The sequence below is a fragment of the Choristoneura fumiferana genome, chromosome 18 (genome assembly GCF_025370935.1).
Source record: "Choristoneura fumiferana chromosome 18, NRCan_CFum_1, whole genome shotgun sequence".
Classification (NCBI taxonomy): Eukaryota; Metazoa; Arthropoda; class Insecta; order Lepidoptera; family Tortricidae; genus Choristoneura; species Choristoneura fumiferana.
Genome location: NC_133489.1, coordinates 8,055,386 through 8,075,463, shown reverse-complemented (window position 1 = coordinate 8,075,463; position 20,078 = coordinate 8,055,386). Strand labels below are relative to the sequence as shown.

The following is a 20,078-nucleotide window of genomic DNA, read 5'->3' as shown; positions in this document are numbered from 1 at the left end:
TTTATTGTTCAATCGACTAATGGTTATTAGTAGTGATGGAGATTACATATACCTAGTTACAATAAGTAATTAATTGACAATCGTAATTTGCTACAGTTACGATGATTTCTTAGTTGTGTAATGAATTGGAATAATAACTAACAATTAAAAAGGGGTAGGTACTATGCAAGCTTGGTGTATGGACTAGACGGTATGATGTACAGTCACCAGCACCAACATCTGACAAAACAAGCGTACATAAATATCTGATACGACTCTATTCCTAGGGCCGGAAGGACGAGTCCGATATTTTTGCTTGCTCCACTGTGGCAGATATTAATGCCAGTGACTGTACCGGGGATGTTATTATACCGCATCTTATCTAAAAAATCTTGCATTGAAATCCAAGATGTCGGATGACATTTTGACACTTTGAAATGAAATGAACGGCAACTCTAGTAAATTAGTTGGGAGTTTATTATAAATTTTTACTGCTATCCCACTGACATTGTAGCGGTAGAAGGCAAGATTGCTTTTAATTGTCAAGATTGCTTTTAACGCCAGATATTGTCACGGGTGTCATTTTCAACTAACTCAGCACGCTAAATATCATCGGCCATATTGGATCCAAATATAATGTCAGATTTGTGCTCAACGCCGCTAAATTAGTCGATAACGACACCCATTGTATGTAATGAAACGAATTTATTCGCAATTTTTCTATTAACAAGTACGCACGCGCCGGCTAGACATACATAGTTTCATTTCACTCGTGGCACGCGCAGTACTGCACTTGTTTTGTCTGTCTCAGCTTCTCGACAGTGCCGACCGAGTCATATTAACTTTCTTAATAAACGATTAACGGAAAAACTTTGATGCCATTTATTTATGTGGCTTTCAGTTATCCTTAACCGTGTCGTGCCCAGAAGTGCGATAGGTATATACAGGCTAATAAACCATTTATTTTGGTATACAATATTTTTATTTACTCATCTTCGTATTACCAATTAAATTGCTGTAGTTAACAAATACGCTCTGCAAATAACGACACAAAAATCCGGGACAAACGGTATTCAATCAACCTACCTACTTATTTATTTATTTCCTACACAATCTACGCAATACTAAGACACATTATGTGACATACATGGGCATCTATTTTGAACCGACTTCAAAAAAGGAGGAAGTTATCAATTCGGTTGTATTTTTTTTTAATTGCATTGATCGAAAATATCATTCGTTAATGGAAAAAAATCTGTGTATTTAAAAGTGTATATTAAATAGAAGTATCGATTTGTTGAAAAGATCAATTAATAAGAACTGTAATTTTATTCTAATCTACTCGAACTTCAAATAACTTGTCACTAGTTAGTGTCAGGGACAAGGTAGTAAGGTTTAAATAATAATATATATTTCACCTCGACCGTACTTTAGAACGATGTGATTCCAAAAACTGGTCCTCCGTAGCGCATAATCGGACTAGTTGTTGCCCGCAAGATCCTCTGCCTCTCATTCAATAACAGCACCACTTATCGCAAAAAATAATGGTAGTTAAGTACTAAATTCAATGTCCCCATCGGTCACCCTTTAGTTTACCCTGCTAAAACTGGGGCTTTTTGTTCAGCTATAAAATTTAGCACAAACTTTACTTCAAAAATGAATCATATTGAAAAATTGCATTTAAGTAATAAAATACATAGGTACAGTCACCAGCACAAATATCTGACACAACAAGCGTGCATAAATATCTGATACGACTCTATTTCTAGGGCCGGAAGGACGTGTCAGATATTTTTGCCCGCTCCGCTGTGGCAGATATTAATACTGGTGACTGTACTTTATTATCAGAGCCCGGAATTATCGCGGCATTTTTGATCTGTATAGTGACTTCTCACTTATCAACTTCCGATATTCAATACCTATCGATATATCGATACACATGTTAAAAAAGATTAAAAGTAGAGGTGAACAATAGACGGTTTTATTATTAAAGAGCAATTTCTTCAAATTAACTTGTGCGCAGTCGAAAATGTAAAATAGACAAATATGGGTTATGCAATGAAAACAATGAATAGATGAAGAATTTCTAATTTAACAATTCAATTTCATATTCAAAGTCTGCTGTAGTGCTAATTATTTTTCCATCAGTGTCTTTATAAAAGATATTACGATTTACGATAATATCATTATCGATATTATTTTGATAGAGTTGATAAGTGAGGTCACTATGACAGATCAAAAATGCCGTGAAAATTCCGGGCTCTGGTTATTATAAAAAAGCTACTCTCAAAGCCATAGAATACTTAAGTGATAGAACATAGCGTAACGTCTATATGTCAAATCAAGTCTTAAAGATGTGACGTATGTGTTATGATTTTGTAGTTTTTAATACCATTAGGCATTGGAAATAAAATTTCTCCTAAGTTTTTATTTTACTGTTTGTAGAGCAACAATTATTATTCAGTGGTACCACGAGGAAAGACAATACCTTCTCGTACAATACTAATTCAAATAATGATCACAAGTATAACTCTGTCAGTAAAATGCGACATAAATTCACTTCTCTAACCTTAATTACAAATACCTACTCGCGTATGAAAATTTAATTTGCCTAGATTATTTTTAGCTACGGTGAAGGAAAACATCGTGAGGAAACCTGCACACACCTGTGAAGTAATTCAATGGTGTGATGTTCCCAATCCGCACTGGGCCCGCGTGGGGACTATGGCCTAAGCCCTCTCATTCTGAGAGGAGGCCTGTGTCCACCAGTGGGACGTAAGTAGGCTGGGAGGATGATGATGATTTTTAGCTAAAAGGAATTTTGTCTGAAAGTGTAATATTTTTCATCCTCCTTACTCAGTCATTCCATTAATACTCGTAGTTATTATAAATGCGAAAGTTTATGTCTGTTTGTTTGTTTGTTATCTCATAACGTCTAAACGGCTGAACTGATTTAGATGAAATTGGGTATACAAATAGTTTGTGTCCCGGGGAAGGACATAGGATAGTTTTTAATCCGGAAAATTGCAAAGTTCCCGCGGAATAGCGATAAACTAATTCTATGCGGACGGAGTCGCGGGCAACCGGCTAATGATTTAATAAAAAATTCATTGTAATTAAAAATTACTTGTTTGCGGAGTAGTACATGTATATCAATCAAGCCATGTACCTAGACTTACACAAAACTTGCAAGTTACAAGTACTTACTTAAATAAGTAGGTAAGTACTTACCGTAAATGAGTAATAGCATTCCGTCGAGATAAATTTTGGGCTGTGTAACTCAACTCAGTTATTAATTCCTGATTCAATTGGGAATATCGGGAGCTCATTCAAAATAATCTAACAAATTTGGCAATTAAATTATTCAGATTACTCATAGTACCTACATGTGTACTACTTATTTTAAAAAAAATGAGCTCGAAACAGACATTACTTTGTGGATCCAAGATGGCTGTGTGTGTTCTATAGTGTGGCAGACGTATTGGGGTGGTAGATTTTTTTGACATTCATAAGTGCTTGTCATAGCCTAAATTGAAAAAAGATATTTTGACTTTGACTTTGTAGTAGGTAAGCTTTCTAAGGTAGGCTTTCTAGCTGTCATAAGGTGAGCAAAGTAATTGTTCTAGTTCGTTGATATGAACCTCCACAAAGTAACGCCTGATCCAATAAATTACTTCAAATAATTTCATTCATTTACTTGCGATCTCTTTCGATACGAGTAAACACCATTATCTAAGTAACTGTTACTATTATACAAAATACTTAAAACGATACGGAAATTGGATAACCATAGCACAGATAGAAACTCTGATTCATTCTAAGAGCGTTTCACACTTTTCAGAAAGATATCGATATCTAGCATGCATAATATGCTGATCTTGATCAGCGCAAGTAAAACGTATGAACTGTATTCATCACTTCAAATATCGAATTGGATAATGTAAAGACACTCTAGAACAGTGACTTGTTAATAGTAGGTACGGCACACCATTAGGAATAAAACGACTCATGTCACAACAGCGCTCATTCCAAAACGGCGTTTAAAGCGTTGACTACAAAACTTAGTATCAGTTCGAGTGGCCTTCTAACTGGTGCCTTTTTAAAGGTGCGATGTGTGCACAGAATACGTAAACAGTGCCGTAACTGTCACCACTTAGCGCCGCAACGAAATCTTTTATCTTTTTAGCGCCACAGCCTCCTAATTACGTCGGAACCAGATTTAAACACGACCAAAAGTTACGATGATTGGGCTACTTTGTTCTATTCTGCTATGGGGATGTGGCTCAGTCAATATGAGGTAAAAGTAGTTTTTGTCATAACGAGGTTACTATTTGAGCGTTCTATATTTATTTTTCTTATAATAACGTGTCTGTCACTTGTCGTCATTCATTAGAAAAATGTATAGAATATCTGCTAATTCAATTTCTTAGCTAATTTAACTGTTGATAATTACATTTTAATTGCAATAAGTACAATAATATGAAGAAACACACGGCCCTATCTCTACTACACATCAAACTCGACTCAAAAAACGTGGTGCACGTTGTTATATTTTAAAAATCAATATAAAAGTCGATCATCTGTTATTGCTAAACCTTGCTTAAAGTAAAGTTTATTATTGAAAAAGTAAAACCTTAAGTATTTAAGTTACAGATTAGTTGGAGTTTGGCAGCGTTTTTCCAGATGTGTAACCTATGTTGTTACCCTTTGGTCTCACTAGGCGTATCCTGTCGTAGGCAACCATAGCGGATATGTGTTACCAAAATGTAGTTTTTTATTTTATTCTTCTGGATGGCAAAGGAGCAAGTGAGTCTCCTGATGGTAAGAGATCACCACCGCCCATAAACATCTGCTACACCAGGGGTATTCCAGATGCGTTGCCAGCCTAGAGGCCTAAGATGGGATACCTCAAGTTCCAGTAATTTCACCGGCTGTCTGCCGGCTGTAAAGTCGCGTAAAGTCATTAAATAAATCAATTTAATATTTTACTTGTCAAATTTACTTATACTACGGGTTATTTACGGGTTACTTCTGCAAAATTATCACCTAATAAATCAGACTGAAACAGAAAGAGAGAGAGAGAGAAAAAAAATAGAGAGATTTATTTTGGTTCCATCAGTAGGTACCACCACCTTACAGTACTGAGACTAAAACACTAAAACTAACAATCAAACTAACTTAGGTAGAGACACGACATGACACCAAAAAGGGCATCTACTCAGCATGTGGCCACACGTTATGTGCAGCAACGCTGGTTTCTGTGGGTTGCATATGCACTCAAATTTAACAAGGCACTTTACACTAAAAATAATCATCTCTGTGTAGAACGAGAACGACGTATGCCGGAATATCCTTGAATGGTCCCCAATTATCACGATTAGAGCCTCCACTAAGTAATCTGCTGATTGGCTGTAATGTTACAAAGTGTTAGCTACTAACGTGAGAATGGACATCATTTGCACCGGCCTAGTTAACTGCAGTTGAAATACTCGTAGCAATAATCCAGGCTGTAACACCAACGAGATGGACGGATGACTGAGGCCGTTCACGCGTTGAAGTACGCGATTGCATTCACCGCCGCTTTCTACCCTCGTCTTATGTCGTGTGACAGAAAGTAGTGGCGAGAACGATTGTGATTCCAAGTGTGTTAGAGAATAATGCCCCTGGTTAAAGCCGCGGGCATAGGTTAGGCTTTATTTAGCCCTATGCGTCTGTTTCAGACGAGTCTTGGCGTGTTGCCTGAGTACAACGTCTTTTGTGACTGACTAGACCGATGTGAGGGCGTGTTCGTCCACAGGCCTGACAACAAAAATTTGCGGAGGTTGGTGCAGAGGCCCTACTACGAAGTGCAAAATTCGAACTTCGTATTTTGCCGTCCGGCTGACGCTTATTTTATTTTTTATTTATTTTTTTAGTGAGAGAGACGGAACGACACGAACTTCGATTTTCGAATTTCGTAATAGCCCCGGACAACCACCTTGATGTCATATCGGTCCTAATAAGGCATCCGTTTTTATCAGCAGTAGGGGCAATGCTCAACGAAATCTGCATTCGAATAATTTTTACGTTTTAAAAGCCTAGTAGGTATATTAGGGTAAATTAACTTTTTAGCGTTCTTATTCTTTCCGTAGCTCAGGAGATGTCAGTGATAAACTTTCTTAGAAAAAGGTTTGCAATTTATAATATTAGCATGCTTAGGAGATGAGCCATTAAGGAATTGCCTTAAAACTGTCACAACTCCTAACGTTTGGATTTGTATCCCATAAAACATTTTAAGAAGTAACTGTGGAGACGTTATCTACCATCGCAACAAGCTACACTAAAAAGCTGATTGACGCATTAACTTTTTTTTTAGTAGGTGGTCTCATGGGACAATTGGCACCAATACGAGAGGTATATTTGACTATATTTTTTTATAAATCCCTCTTGAGGACTATACTAACTATTTTTTTTCTAGTCTGCAATAGTGTCCCATTGCTGGGCAAAGGCCTTTCCTCTTGATCTCCACGTCTCCCGGTCCAGCGCATCGTCAGGCCAATCCCTTGCATACGCGTCTAAATAAACTATAACTATTAGTTTGTAAGTAATTTTTGAAATCACTCTACTTTGCCACAGTATGACCGCAACTTAAGAGCGTTTATACCTGCTGAGCTGGCAACGTTGCATTTTTGTTAGTTTTTCTCGATTATTCCATAAAAATTGAGTGAAAATTAAAAGTATGGTCTGATAGAACTCTTCTTAATATATAAGTTAATGTTTCTACTCCGCTAATTATTCGTTATAGACTTTTATTTTCTTTAAAGGCCGTTAATAAACATTAATTCGTTTTTAAAGAATATAAAAGTCTATCACGACTAATTATTGGAGTAGACACATTAACTCTTATATATTAAGAAGAGTTCTATCAGACCACATTTTTAATTTTCATTTAATTTTTATGGAATAATCGCGAAAAACTAACAAAAATGCAACGTTACCAGCTCAGCAGGTATAAACGCTCTTAAGCTTTAGTTTTAGGGTAGGTACCTACACTTCTAAGTCACCCTAAAACCATTCCAAATTCAAACTAGCAAACGATACGCGACTCACGCGTCACTCTTTTGTCTCCAATTCATCCTTAATTTATTTCAAGGAGACGTTATTTCCGCCAATCTTGTTAAGGTTTTGTGCTAACCACGTCTACCAACCAAAAACGAACCTTATCACGTTTCACAAACGATCTTTAATCATATGCACGCTTCACAATAGCTATATTCGCGTCTGTATGAATTAGTTATGCAAACATAGGTGAAAGCGATGTATGAGACTATTATCTTAACAGGATTACAAGATATAACACCTAATAAAAAACTTTATAAAAAACAAAACAAAATAGTCAACAAATATTTAAATATTTTGCAACCCCATAATAGTGGATATTTTTTATAGTACCTACCTAATACAGCTGTGAAACTAAGTAGTATTTGTTACATTCTTATATATTTAATCTGTTATTTAAGTCACGGTAAAAATATTTAATGTGCTTTGCAAGCATACGATGGACATTTTTATGAAAAAGTGAGACAGCTGCGGCTGCGACCTCCCAGCTCTTACCTACTTAGCATTTATTTAGTGACACTGGCACATAAGGCTCATCCTATCCTAATCCGGCTCCAATAGGACGGCTAGGCGTTAACATTCGCTAAACCATCCTCCAATACGGGTGTGTCCGGGTTAGGTTTATCCGTTATCCGGCAGATTAGACGCTCTCTGTCTAAGGGGGCGGGGTCTCGCCACGCCCACCGGTCGATGGAGCGCCAGACTAGCATTGTGCGCTTATCTATCCGAGCGGGATCCGGCCTGTAGATAAGACGTCACTTTTATCACTACCTGTACTCGGGTGACGTGGAGGCTTGGACACGCTGTGTTATAGTACAAATGGTTGTACTATAGACCAACGAAATGACTATACATACAGGGTGGACGGTTTTAACGACACCGGAAGGAAAGTAATTTAAATGATAAAGATACTAAAAATTACTGAACAGAAATATGATAATTACCTACTTATTTCTTTGTATTGTAAAGGTTGCTTGGAAGAGATGGCTCTGAAGCGATAAGACCGCCTATTTCTTACCTTGATTTTATTTATGTACCTGTTTTCTTTACTGCTTAATATATTGTAATGTATAATAAAGAGTACCTTGTATAGTGTTATATTGTAATATTTTTAAAAAGAAACAAAAGTGCATTTGTATACAAATAACACAATAGAACCAAAATCATTGTATGTAAAATTGACTGGTGTGAAGTTAGCTGCCTAAAGTTACATTTGCATTTGAAGATTTTGGAAAATACACTTGCCACATCGGGGATCGAACCGACGAAAATACAAAAAGCAATGTAGTCGATACTTTTATGGAACCTACCTATCAAATCTCTGTAATAAACTGACTTATTTAATATTGACATCTAAACGCAATAAAAAAACTTTTTCAAAAATATTTATATTTATTCAATTTTGTATTAAAAACAATAAAAGAGCTTTCCTTTGAACAAATTTTATATTTTCAGTATTGAGAGTACTTTTCATCCAGGTGTCGTAATACTTTTCCACCCTGTATACTGTATGGGTACAATCATGGAAACTGAATCGTGCAAAACGATGGAGCCTTTTTATAATAAATATCATGTTGATTTATTCCTCTACCTACTAACCTACTCATGCTTAAACTGCTGAAGCCGGAAGACCGTTAACTGATGAACAAATTAAGGCCTCCCCCTTAGAACGCCACATTGAACAACAACTCGCCACTTGCATCCACCGGTTGCCGGCAGCTCTCACGATGTCTCCACCTAGTGGGAGGCCTGCCACGGCTTCGTCTTCCGGTTCGTGGTCGCCACTCAAGAACTATTCTCACTCAACGGTTATCTGTTCTTCGAGCGATGTGGCCCGCCCATTGCATTGTCACTTCAACTTGCATAACAATAAATAAAACTTATTACATTTACTAAGTATGAAGCTATAATATTAGGTAGCAGGTGAAGCAAGCGTGATATTACTACAGCTAAAGATACTAAGACAATGTGAGTGGGTGGTGGGAGTGGGGGCGCCCCCCTTGATATAAATTTGTTATCTCCGCTGTGCGATGGGAGATTAATTCCTTTAATATGCGAATTTGTCTGTTTCATAGGAAACTTATAGCTATGTAAATTTTATATTAGTAGCTATGACGTGAATAGACATAAAAACCGGTCAAGTGCAAGTCGGACTCGCGCACCGGGGGTACCGTACATATTTGTGGGGTATCTCGTGTTAGCAGAGCACCTCTCCTGAGCAAATAGTGCACATTGTGAGGTCAGTTTAAGTAGTTAGTGACACAAAAGCGTGGCGTGGGACGCCTTCAGGCTAGGTGGAGCGATGATCTTCGCAAAATTGCAAGCAAGAACTGTGGCCGCGAATCGTGTTCAGTGGGGTGTAATTAGAGAAGCCAACAAAAAAATTGAACTTCACTTGTTTGATGTTAGGTTCAAATGGTGAAAACAGAAATTTTACGTCAGGCCTCTACGTACTAGATTCAATTTCACAGTTCTGAAAACAGCCTGAGAAATAAGAGCACAAAATAAATTTGTGTGCTTATTTCTGACAGTAGGTACGCGTCAACCACAGCCAACATGCGGACGTGAAATACCACTTAGGTATTCGGAAAGAATATTTAGCAGTTTACATTTAAAAACCAATAATTTATTGTTTGGCCTACCATCTTTCCAATAACCAGCGATTTTGGAACAAAAAATTTCATGCAGTAGTTCTCATTTTTTTTTTTTGTGGATTTCCTAGTAATCCTTATTGCTGTGCGGAATGGATATCTATTGTCGCGAAAGAAAGATAAGAAGAACTTTATAGGCCTTACAAACATTCGACTATTTATGTTCGATTCATTTTGTCAATTTCGACATAACTGGAAATAGCCAAAGGCATAGGTTACAGAAAACGGCGATTCCCAAAGTGCAGGTATAGTTACATAAAATGTTTAAAATAATATAAGATTAAGTGTGGTGAGATGGAGCAGAGGAGTTATCACTGAAGTCCAGCTATATTAAAGAAGACGTAAAGCTTCAAGTTCAAGCCGTATAATATTTATAATAATATTGCCGTTAATTGCAGATTCACATCAAACAACTGAATATTCAAGCAGCGGTATTAACAGAATCGACGACGTCAAATCGAATGTTGTCGATTATACGTTTACTAATTAGTTAACTTAATGTAATTAAAGTTTGATGGGTGGGTGTCTTTGCACCAGGGATAACAGGGGCCTTTTGACAGGCTTAAGCTAGGCAGGCCATATAGCACAGGATAACAAATGGCCATTTTCGAAAAACTCGAGGGAGACCGCGGTTCGAACAAGGAGCGTAGGACATCTTCCAACAAATTATTTAATGAATTGTTAAAGCCGCGACTGACGGAGGATGAGGTGGTACCAATCAAACGATTAAAGTGTTATTGCTTTAGCTATGCCTAACATACGTTCACGGGAGTTGTGGAGGTCTTCTTGCAGTTAAGAATGTTTTTTTTCAGCAGTAAGATTTGTATGAGTTCATAAACTTTAGAATAGGATTTGATCAGGAGTTTCTTGGCTTTAACTACTGTCACAATAGAGTCGTGTTCTTGTTCAAATTGAGTTGCTCACATTATGAAGTCGACTGTAAGTACAACTAGCTTTGATCTATTTTGAAATTTAAGTTCTTTTTTTCTCGATCGAGTTTTATTTTCATTTTCCGGTGTAGGTACAGTCACCAGCATTAATATCTGCCATCAGCGAAGCATTTTCCGGTGTATACAGTCACACGTCCTGCCACAGGCCCAAAATAGAGTCGTATCAGACATTTTTATGCACGTTTGTTGTGTCAAATGTTGGTGCTGGTGACTGTACTACACTTTGATTTAATAGCTAGATGATGGTTTTAAAAAAAACATGAAAAAAGAGCAAAAACGGTTTGCGCTGGGAGCGAAAACCATGAGCCTCCGCCATAGATCTCTAGTTGATATAAACAATCTTCTAATATGTATATAACATTCTCCTCGCTTGACCGATTTTAATGAAATTTTTTATGCATATTCGGTAGGTCTGAGAATAGGACGTAAACTATTTTTCATACTTCTACGCAGACGGAGTCGTGGGAAACAGCTAGCCAAAGTATTTTTTTGCGAAAAGAGCATTCATAAATAAAATTCAATATCTACTACTCTTTCCTACTTTTTCAATGTTTCACGGAATAGCAAGGTAACTCGTCCCAAATACCTACATAATTAACTGGAGATTCCCAATGTTGTACTGGAACGAATGACTAAGCCGAAGGGATCTGGCCATTACAGAGCTTGAGCTCAATAGCGATCTAACAAAAAACATCCTAACACAAAACATCTTTGCCCAGCATCTCCTGTACGGTCACTTAATAAATAAAGGTGACAGTGAGCTTAGCCCCCGGCGTTTTAAACTATTTGTAACAAAGAATTACGATTGTTTTCACTAAATCCAATAAATCATACAATAGAATTACCGAGCCGTCAAAGAATCTGTTAATTTTTACCTGTATTGTCGCTTGTTGTTGTTTGTTTTGGAATTTAACAGCGTGCTTTGGCCAGGACCCGTAGACAAGTTTAGGTAGAGTACGAACTGGACCATGAGGTCATTTTAGTTTTAAGGTTAGGTTCGGTAAGTTTTAAGGATATGTTAGGTTACTTTTAAAGTTATAAGAACAAAAATAGTACATTGCCGGTGTTTAGCTAGCTCTCTATTTATTATTGCTTGTCATCATCCCAGCCTATATACGTCCCACTGCTGGGCACAGGCCTCCTCTCAGAACAAGAGGGTCTATTTTTTATTGCTTGTACCTACATGATATTGTGCTGCTATCTACGTCTATTTTAGACACCTTTAAAAAAGTGACATGACTGAATGACTGACTGACAGACAATTCACAGTCTAAACTGCTGAAATTGAAATTTGACAAATACATGTGTAATCCTAGAGGTTCAAAGCCTACGAAGTCGCAGCAAAAACCTATAAAATAATATTGTTCCGTAATTGACTGACTGACTAGCAGACAATCCATAGCCTAAATCACTGGAGCTAGAGACTTACGGGCTGTTTCACCATCCATTGATTAGTGTTAACTGACGGTTAAATGTGATGCCGTCTCTATTTGATTTGTTCGAATAGACGGAGACGGCATCACATTAAACCGTCAGTTAACACATCAATAGATGGTGAAACAGCCCCTTAATATTAGGTTTTGGTGATAACTTGCGTACTCATCATAGATAATAATATATGTATATGCATGCACTAAGAAGGTATATATATATATATATATATATATATATATATATGCATATATATATATATATATATATATATATATGTCTAAATTCTCATGGGATGGTGAACAGGCCTTATCTTTATTCTTCCACGTGGGCGCTGCTAGGGCTCAAGCAATTTTGAATAATTTATTATCAAATCATGGCGTAATCAGATCATTAGTCCTCTTCCCCATTTTGCTTTTGAGTATGTAAGTACGTATGTATGTGCGGTCGAACAAATAGAATCATGACCCAGGGTGGAACCTTTGAATAACCAATTTCACCATGATTTCCTTGACAAAAGTACGAGACGTCAACATAACATTAGTAGCACAAAGGTTCCACCCTGGGTCACCATTCAATTTGTTCGGCTGTACGTATGTGTGAAAACTCTTTATTGTAAAAAAATAAAGAAATATAAACAATTAACAAACACTGAGATATATGTACAGTCGAGTTCATAAACTTGTGAGCAAAAATTTGATCAAAATATCTGAACACGACTATAATTGTTAACAGCATAGAAGCGTGTTCAGATATTTTTTATCAAATTTTTGCTTACAAGTTTATGAACTCGTCTGTACAAAGATAAACTTAACACTTTAAGGGATCATTTGATATCATTTTGTTATTTAAATTTTTGATTGTTAGGTACAATTTTATGTTAATTTTAATATATTTTTTTTTAATTAATTTCATTTCCATCCATCCATAGCAGCCCTTAGTTCGTTCGTCTTCGGACAAAGGCCTCCTCTCCATTTCTCCACGCCTGGCGATCGACAGCCATATGCTTTTATCCTCCACCCACCTGTCGGCAGATATCGTCCTTCCACCTCATTAATTTCATTTAAGTTCTTTCAATGTTTTATCCAACACAGAAAATAAAATTATTTCAATTTCTTCAGTTTTTTTTTATACCTCTTTATTAATTATATCATCTTCTCTTGTTTACTTTATAAGTCACTCGCACAACTAAACTCCCAATTCCAACCAATTCCAATCCCATAAAATCCATTTGTAAGAACCGAGACCGATCCGAAATCGACGGTCAATCCTAGTTTAGAATGCGACGAATTTGACAAGTCACCGTTTTTTTCCCGCAGATAATCTTCTTTACCCCACTCGATCAATCTTATCGAGGCAACTATGACGCTTACCCTTAAATCTTAACACTTAAAACATCATAACTTGCCGTCAACCTGCTGAGACAATTTGCACCTTAATGCAGTGCACTTTGGTTTGGTTTGTATTGTGTTTGGGTTGTAAAGATGCTGCAGTAGTTAGATGCGCAGGATCATCGCTGGATTCCGGGAAATTCGCCCCGCATGAATACCTGCTTTACAGGTAGGATATAGGTGGGAGTAGTTCGTTGTAGACATGGCATTATATTTATATGAACTGGATTACAATCAGCTCGTCAGCTGTGTGGGAGTAGAGAACGAGGCTAGTCCTTCTTCTCTCTCTCTGCAAAGTAACACCTGATTTACTGTAATTAAATGTTATTTATGTCATTTTATTTTACTGTTACATTTGCAGTTTGTGAATCGAACGACCGTATGCTGGACTCGTATTATCAAAGTGCTAAGTAAAATTAGTAGTTAGAGTTATTTCTGGTGCTTTTATTGAGTAATTAATAAATGTTTGTCATTTTTTTATTTTTAACTCCCAATAATGAGGGCTATCGTTTTTTGTTTTTCTAGATGGCGCCACTGCGTGAGGTTTGTGAGTGTGGCTTTCAAAGTCTGTTATTACGGGCGTGAAAACAAAGTTAAGATTTAAATCATATTTAATACACCTTAATACCGTACCATAAAAATATCGAGCAACCACAGTGTTACGTAGTCCCGTTTTGTTCGGAAAAAAAGGAAGACAAAAGTTTCCGAAAGACAAAACTGTCTCAAAACACAGACATTCATTGCCCCGTTACGCATAATTGCCATAATTAATTTCAGGTAATGCAAAATATTCACAACATTATTCTAATTTATAAATAAACCCGCGTATATAGCTCACCCAAAAGCTATGAGCTTTGACATTTCGGAGACCTCACGCTACATTAGTGCCTCTAGCGGCGAATTCATAAGCAATAGCCCTCATTGCATTTATTGTGTTTTTAGCTCCTGGCTGAACTTACACATGTTTATACATATTATTTAATTTTACATTTGCTTATTTATTTATTTCAAATCTTGCAAGTTAATTTTGATCCACTTCCATCTAGAGGTCGAATCGACTTGACATTTGGTAAACATGTGTAAGTTCAGTCAGGAGCAAAAAACACGCCTCTAGATGGAAAGTGGATGGAAGTAGATCAAAATTAACTTGCAAGATTTGAAATAAATAAATAAGCAAATGTAAAATTAAATAATATGTTAGCATTAAATAAAATACCACTATAAAATAAAATAAGTAGCCCAATGCAAATAAACAATTTAAGTCAATTATTACCACATTCCTAACTCTACGCCACACCTACAATAGTTATGACTTGCTGTTTGCGCATCCCTGTTATGTTGACCCAGACGTTTCTGATCTATCATTTCCCAACCAAAATTTAACCCTAAACTTTTAAAAAGTAGGTTTAAATTTTGTTACTTTGTAAATATAAGCTATAGGGCCTTTTGTTATTTATTTAATTGCCGCAGAACAAACAACCATGCGAATATTCGAAACGTTAAATTAATGCGTGTGTATTTAAACGCCTGGTGAAATTCTAAGAATTATCGATTCTACACATTTGTTTGTGAATTTACTAAGATTTAACAATAAGAGTGCCACTTTTACTCATTCTATATGCGAAACTGAGGGCAACAGCTTATCCAACTAATGTTATAAATAAATGTGCGTGTTTGTGAAGATGGTCAAATTTTTGTTACACTTTCACGCAATAACTAAGTATTCAACGGATTTTGATGAAATTTGACACACAGTAAGCCTGAATGAACACATAAATAGAATACTCTTTTTCCCAGAAAAATTGTGTAACTCCCACGGGACGACAATGAACAAATTCATAGAAAACAGTTAGGATTTTATATGTAGCAAAATATAAAATGGAGTAAAGTCTAAATTATGGCACATTTTATTTTGTGACATTTACTTATTACCATATTATTTTTTATGAATCTAATTTCATCTTTAGGTACGGTAGTCAGTTTGGAACCTATCGTCATTAGTTTAATAAGTTTCTGTTAAAGAAATATTTTTAATGCATTTCTTTGCTCACTGCACTATTTGTTAACTGTACTTGTTTTCCACAGTCCGGCTGGCCGGACTACACAACCGGACCACGGTTAAGAAGGGGTATTGTCATCTAAACTACATTTCCGTACCAAATTTCAAGTCGATGCCATTAACCATTGAGGAGTTCCCCTTGCGAAGACGAGCCAGGCTTAGACCACTAGGATGTCACTACCAGATTATTGTATTGTCACTAGATTTAAATAAGCATGTCAAATTTTAAGTTAATCAGACTACTGGAAGTGGGTCAAATTTTGTTTCAGAGACTTGACTCAAACAAATAAATAAACAAATTTATAAGCAAATAGCATAAGCTAAATAAAAGCTTATACTTATTAAAAAGCCCGTACTTCAAAATCGATAATTTGAGGGAACGTTATAAACATTATTTCAAGGGTGAATTTTTCTGTCGTTTTGAGATAGATTAAACTAAAATAATTTATATGCTCACCCGCGACCCTATTATGATAGCGAAGTTTATGCAAGATATGCGTGTTCATGCAGTTCCTCCACCTCCACACTGTAAGAACACACACAAATCACACAAACCCATGTATCACCACCACCACACTACACTGACGCGTTTCGAACTCAACCAGAGCTCATCTTCAGAGCACCACAAGATGTTCGCGGGTGAGCAAAGAAATTCTTTTAGTTCATTGATATGGAATGGACCTCCGCAAAGTAAAGCCTAATTCAATATTTTTTTCTTTTTTTAATTTTTAATAGGTACACTCATTTAATCGAAATAGAATAAATAACAGTTTACATAAAAAGTTCAATAACTAATTTGAGAGATTTTTTTCAAAGTAGTGACACTATAACCTTGTCATCTCATTTCACAACTGAACAGTTTAAAATTATCCGCAACTTTAACGTAATAAAAGAAAATCTCGTACGCATAATAATAATAATAACAACCGGGCCAGGCAGTGCTCGTCGACGTCACCATCCCACATGACGAGAACCTCGTGAAGGCCGAGAAGGACAAACTCAGCAAGTACCTTGACTTGGCTCACGAGGTGACTGCTATGTGGGATGTTGACTCGACGATCATTGTCCCGATAGTCGTTTCGGCAAACGGTCTAATAGCGAAGAGTCTCGACCAACATCTCAAGAGACTCTCGCTAGATGGCAGGATCAAGGGCCAGATACAGAAGGCGGTACTTCTGGACACGGCACGCATCGTCCGGAGGTTCCTCACTCTGCGGCCCTGACCACCGGGAGCTTGGGCCCTACCCCGTTACCGGCGGCAAACTAGGTTAGGTTTTTATAATATTTTTATTTTGTATATACTTTTCTGTATTTTACTTTTTAGAGTTATTATAAAAACCTAAACCTAAGAATGAAAGAAAAATAATATTTATTTGTCATATTGCCATAAAACATTTTTTTAGTAAATGTGAATATCTATCAGACTCCAAACTAGGCTGAGCCTGAATCTTGGATGTCCGCGAGTGCGATTTATAAAAATACATAGGTTGGTTTTATACATCGATAACAATTTAAAAAATAGAAAAAAAATACATGCAGAATTAATACGCACAGGTGTGAATGTGTGTGTGTGTGTGTGTGTGTTTGTGTGTATCTGCGTTCAGTGACAGTTTCCCGTCCACATTAAAATTGTTTTTTCTTTTTAGGGTTCCGTACCCATAATGGCAAAAAACGGAACCCTTATAGTTTCGCCATGTCTGTCTGTCTGTCTGTCTGTCCGTTCGCGGCTTTGCTCAGGGACTATCAGTGCTAGAAAGCTGTAGTTTTGCACGAATATAATATGTAAACTATGCCAACAGAATGGTACAATAAAAAAATTAAAAAAAAAAATTTTAGTGGGAGGTCGAACATTTTTTTTAGAGTAGGATAGAAAGAAAGAAACAGAAATAAAATACATTTATTCACAACACAAGACAACAATAGTATTAATAGGTCTCTTAAAACCATTGGGGGGTTGCTACAACGATTTTTCGATTCAGTGATTAGTTTGCAAAATATTCAACTTTAAAGTGCAAATTTTCATTAAAATCGAGCGTCCCTCCCCCTCCTTTCTCTAAAATCTAAACCGGTGGGTGGAAAAATTTGAAAAATTCAGGATGGTAGTAACTATATCAAACTTACAAGAAAAACTATAACGGTTAAGTTTTCTTGAGAATTATTAGTAGTTCAAAAGTAAATAGCAGCTTAAGGTATAAAATATACTTAAACTTGGAATATTCCGTACAAAATAAGAAATCCTTAGAAAAATATTACTTATTTTTTTCGTAATAGCTACGGAACCCTATTTCGGGCGTGTCCGACACGCTCTTGTTTAGTTCCTATAAGAAGAGCTGACTAGGATTCATGTCATTGTACCTATATATCCGTGATTTCGTCTACAAAGAATAAATATGCCCTTCCCAGAGTCAAACTATTTACACACCAAATTTTATCCAAATCAGTATACAAGTTTAAGCATGAAGAAATCACAGACAGATACTTACTCTCGCATTAATAATATTAGTGAGGATTAGGTTTCGTTAATATACATATACTCAAAGCTTAAGGGCGTAAAACAGGGCACTGTTTTTTTTAATTAGCTATTTACCGGAATAAATAGATCAAAACAGGGCACGACCGGGATTTGAACCCGGGACCTCTCACACCCAAAGCGAGAATCATACCGCTAGACCATCATGCCGCTTGTCTGATTGCACTAAAACAATTATTGTAGCCGGTTCATCTGATTAAACAAAAACGATCGATTCCAACTTCGTGTAGGCTTTTAATAAAGCCTACGTCAAGTGGCATGATGGTCTAGCGGTATGATTCTCGCTTTGGGTGTGAGAGGTCCCGGGTTCAAATCCCGGTCGTGCCCTGTTTTTGAACCAGCAAAGACCTACTTATTAAATACTTTTGATAAAAACTGAAACATATCTATTTTAGTATTTTTTCTCGGTCTTCTTAGCTCGAAGACGGCAACGCATCTGAAGCGTAATCAGGTGTCGCCGATGTCTATTGCAGGTGAAGCTCCCTTACTAACGGGTGACCCACTAGATTGTTTTCCACTCTATGTAACGACATAAATAAGTTATGAGTTTGCGTTATGTGTATTTAAAATAATATATACTACATCGATTACTTGCGAACACCAAAGTTAACATTTTCAAAAAGAGGGCACGACCGGGATTTGAACCCGGGACCTCTCACACCCAAAGCGAGAATCATACCGCTAGACCATCATGCCTCATGCTTTTATTGAACAAAATCTTAGTAAGGAGTTTTTCAACAGTTATAAATTTTAAACATCTGTTTAAACAATAGGTACATACTGAAAGATTGTTTGATACTTTATTCGAGATTATATAAATTGTCTACATTTTGTCTTTTAGGTTTGAAATGAAATTAAATGAAATAGTTTATTTTGCTTTAGACATGGTAAAATCCGTCTTAAAAAATAGTGCTAATGAACTGTGACATGTTTAACGAGATAAATTGGCATGCAAACAAATCTTATTTTCTAGAATTGTTTCTTTATGATCTAAAATAAATAAATATCACGGGACAATTTACACCAATTGAAGCAACGGATAAATATAATTATATAGATAGATAAATACTTAAATACATATTAAACACCCAAGACCCGAGACCAAACATTCGTATTTTTCATACACATATCTGCCCCGACACGGGAATCGAATCCGGGACCTCCAGCTTCGTAGTCAGGTTCTCTAACCACTAGGCCATCTGGTCGTCAATAAATTTCATAATGTTATTCACCAAGATTAAATACAAATTACTCGTATTAATAAATTGTAAAATTGAAATTAACCGTTAGAGACAAATATTAATTTCTGCATAACAATGTTAATAATTTTCATGTTATTATTAATTTTAAGAATTCTTTGATAAAATAAAATGCTTTATCCTTTAGCCATTTATATAATTAAGACCTTAATTTCCTCCGAGAGGTAACTCTGCTATGTCCTTAGGTATCTTATTAAATATACGTATTGCCATTGGAAAACAGTTTCTGCGATATAAGTGCGTTTTAGTTTAAGAGTAGATAATTTTTTTGGGTAGATGACATTAAACTGGCATACCTGGTCTTTCCTTTTGAAGTAGTTCTGATGCGATTTGACAGTTACATATTTCAAAAATATATAAACATGGAACTGTTAATAGATTTAACTGTTTGAAAAGTGGTTTACAAGATGTTAGGGGGGTTTGTTCATTTAAAACTGCAAATAAATCGGCATTTCAAAATTATTTTTATAGTGATTAAACCTGAAGAGTATACATTTAGCAATGAAACGTACCGCAGACGTTCCCGTAAAAAAAATGTGAAACCGTTCGTACCTAAAAGCTAGTAATTAAGATTCTAATAAGATTCCATTTGGAGCAACCAATGAAAATTTTAATTGACGACAGACACAACTTTCTGCAAAAACTCAAGCTCAAGACGTCTAAAGAAAGGCTGTTTTGTTGATGAGTGGCCCACATAACGTAATTGTCCCGTGAGGAATCACGGTGAAGG

At 36.2% G+C, this 20,078-nt stretch overlaps 3 non-coding genes across 3 annotated transcripts; 1 reads left to right on the top strand and 2 right to left on the bottom strand.

Annotated features, from left to right (window-relative positions):
• Window positions 1-18,167: 18,167 nt before the first annotated feature.
• On the bottom strand, window positions 18,168-18,239 carry TRNAP-UGG (transfer RNA proline (anticodon UGG)). Its single transcript has one exon. It is a non-coding gene; the product is annotated as a tRNA-Pro (tRNA).
• A 105-nt stretch (window positions 18,240-18,344) lies between these two features.
• TRNAP-UGG (transfer RNA proline (anticodon UGG)) lies at window positions 18,345-18,416 on the top strand. The gene has a single exon. It is a non-coding gene; the product is annotated as a tRNA-Pro (tRNA).
• A 297-nt stretch (window positions 18,417-18,713) lies between these two features.
• Window positions 18,714-18,785, bottom strand: TRNAP-UGG (transfer RNA proline (anticodon UGG)). Its single transcript has one exon. It is a non-coding gene; the product is annotated as a tRNA-Pro (tRNA).
• Window positions 18,786-20,078: the final 1,293 nt, after the last annotated feature.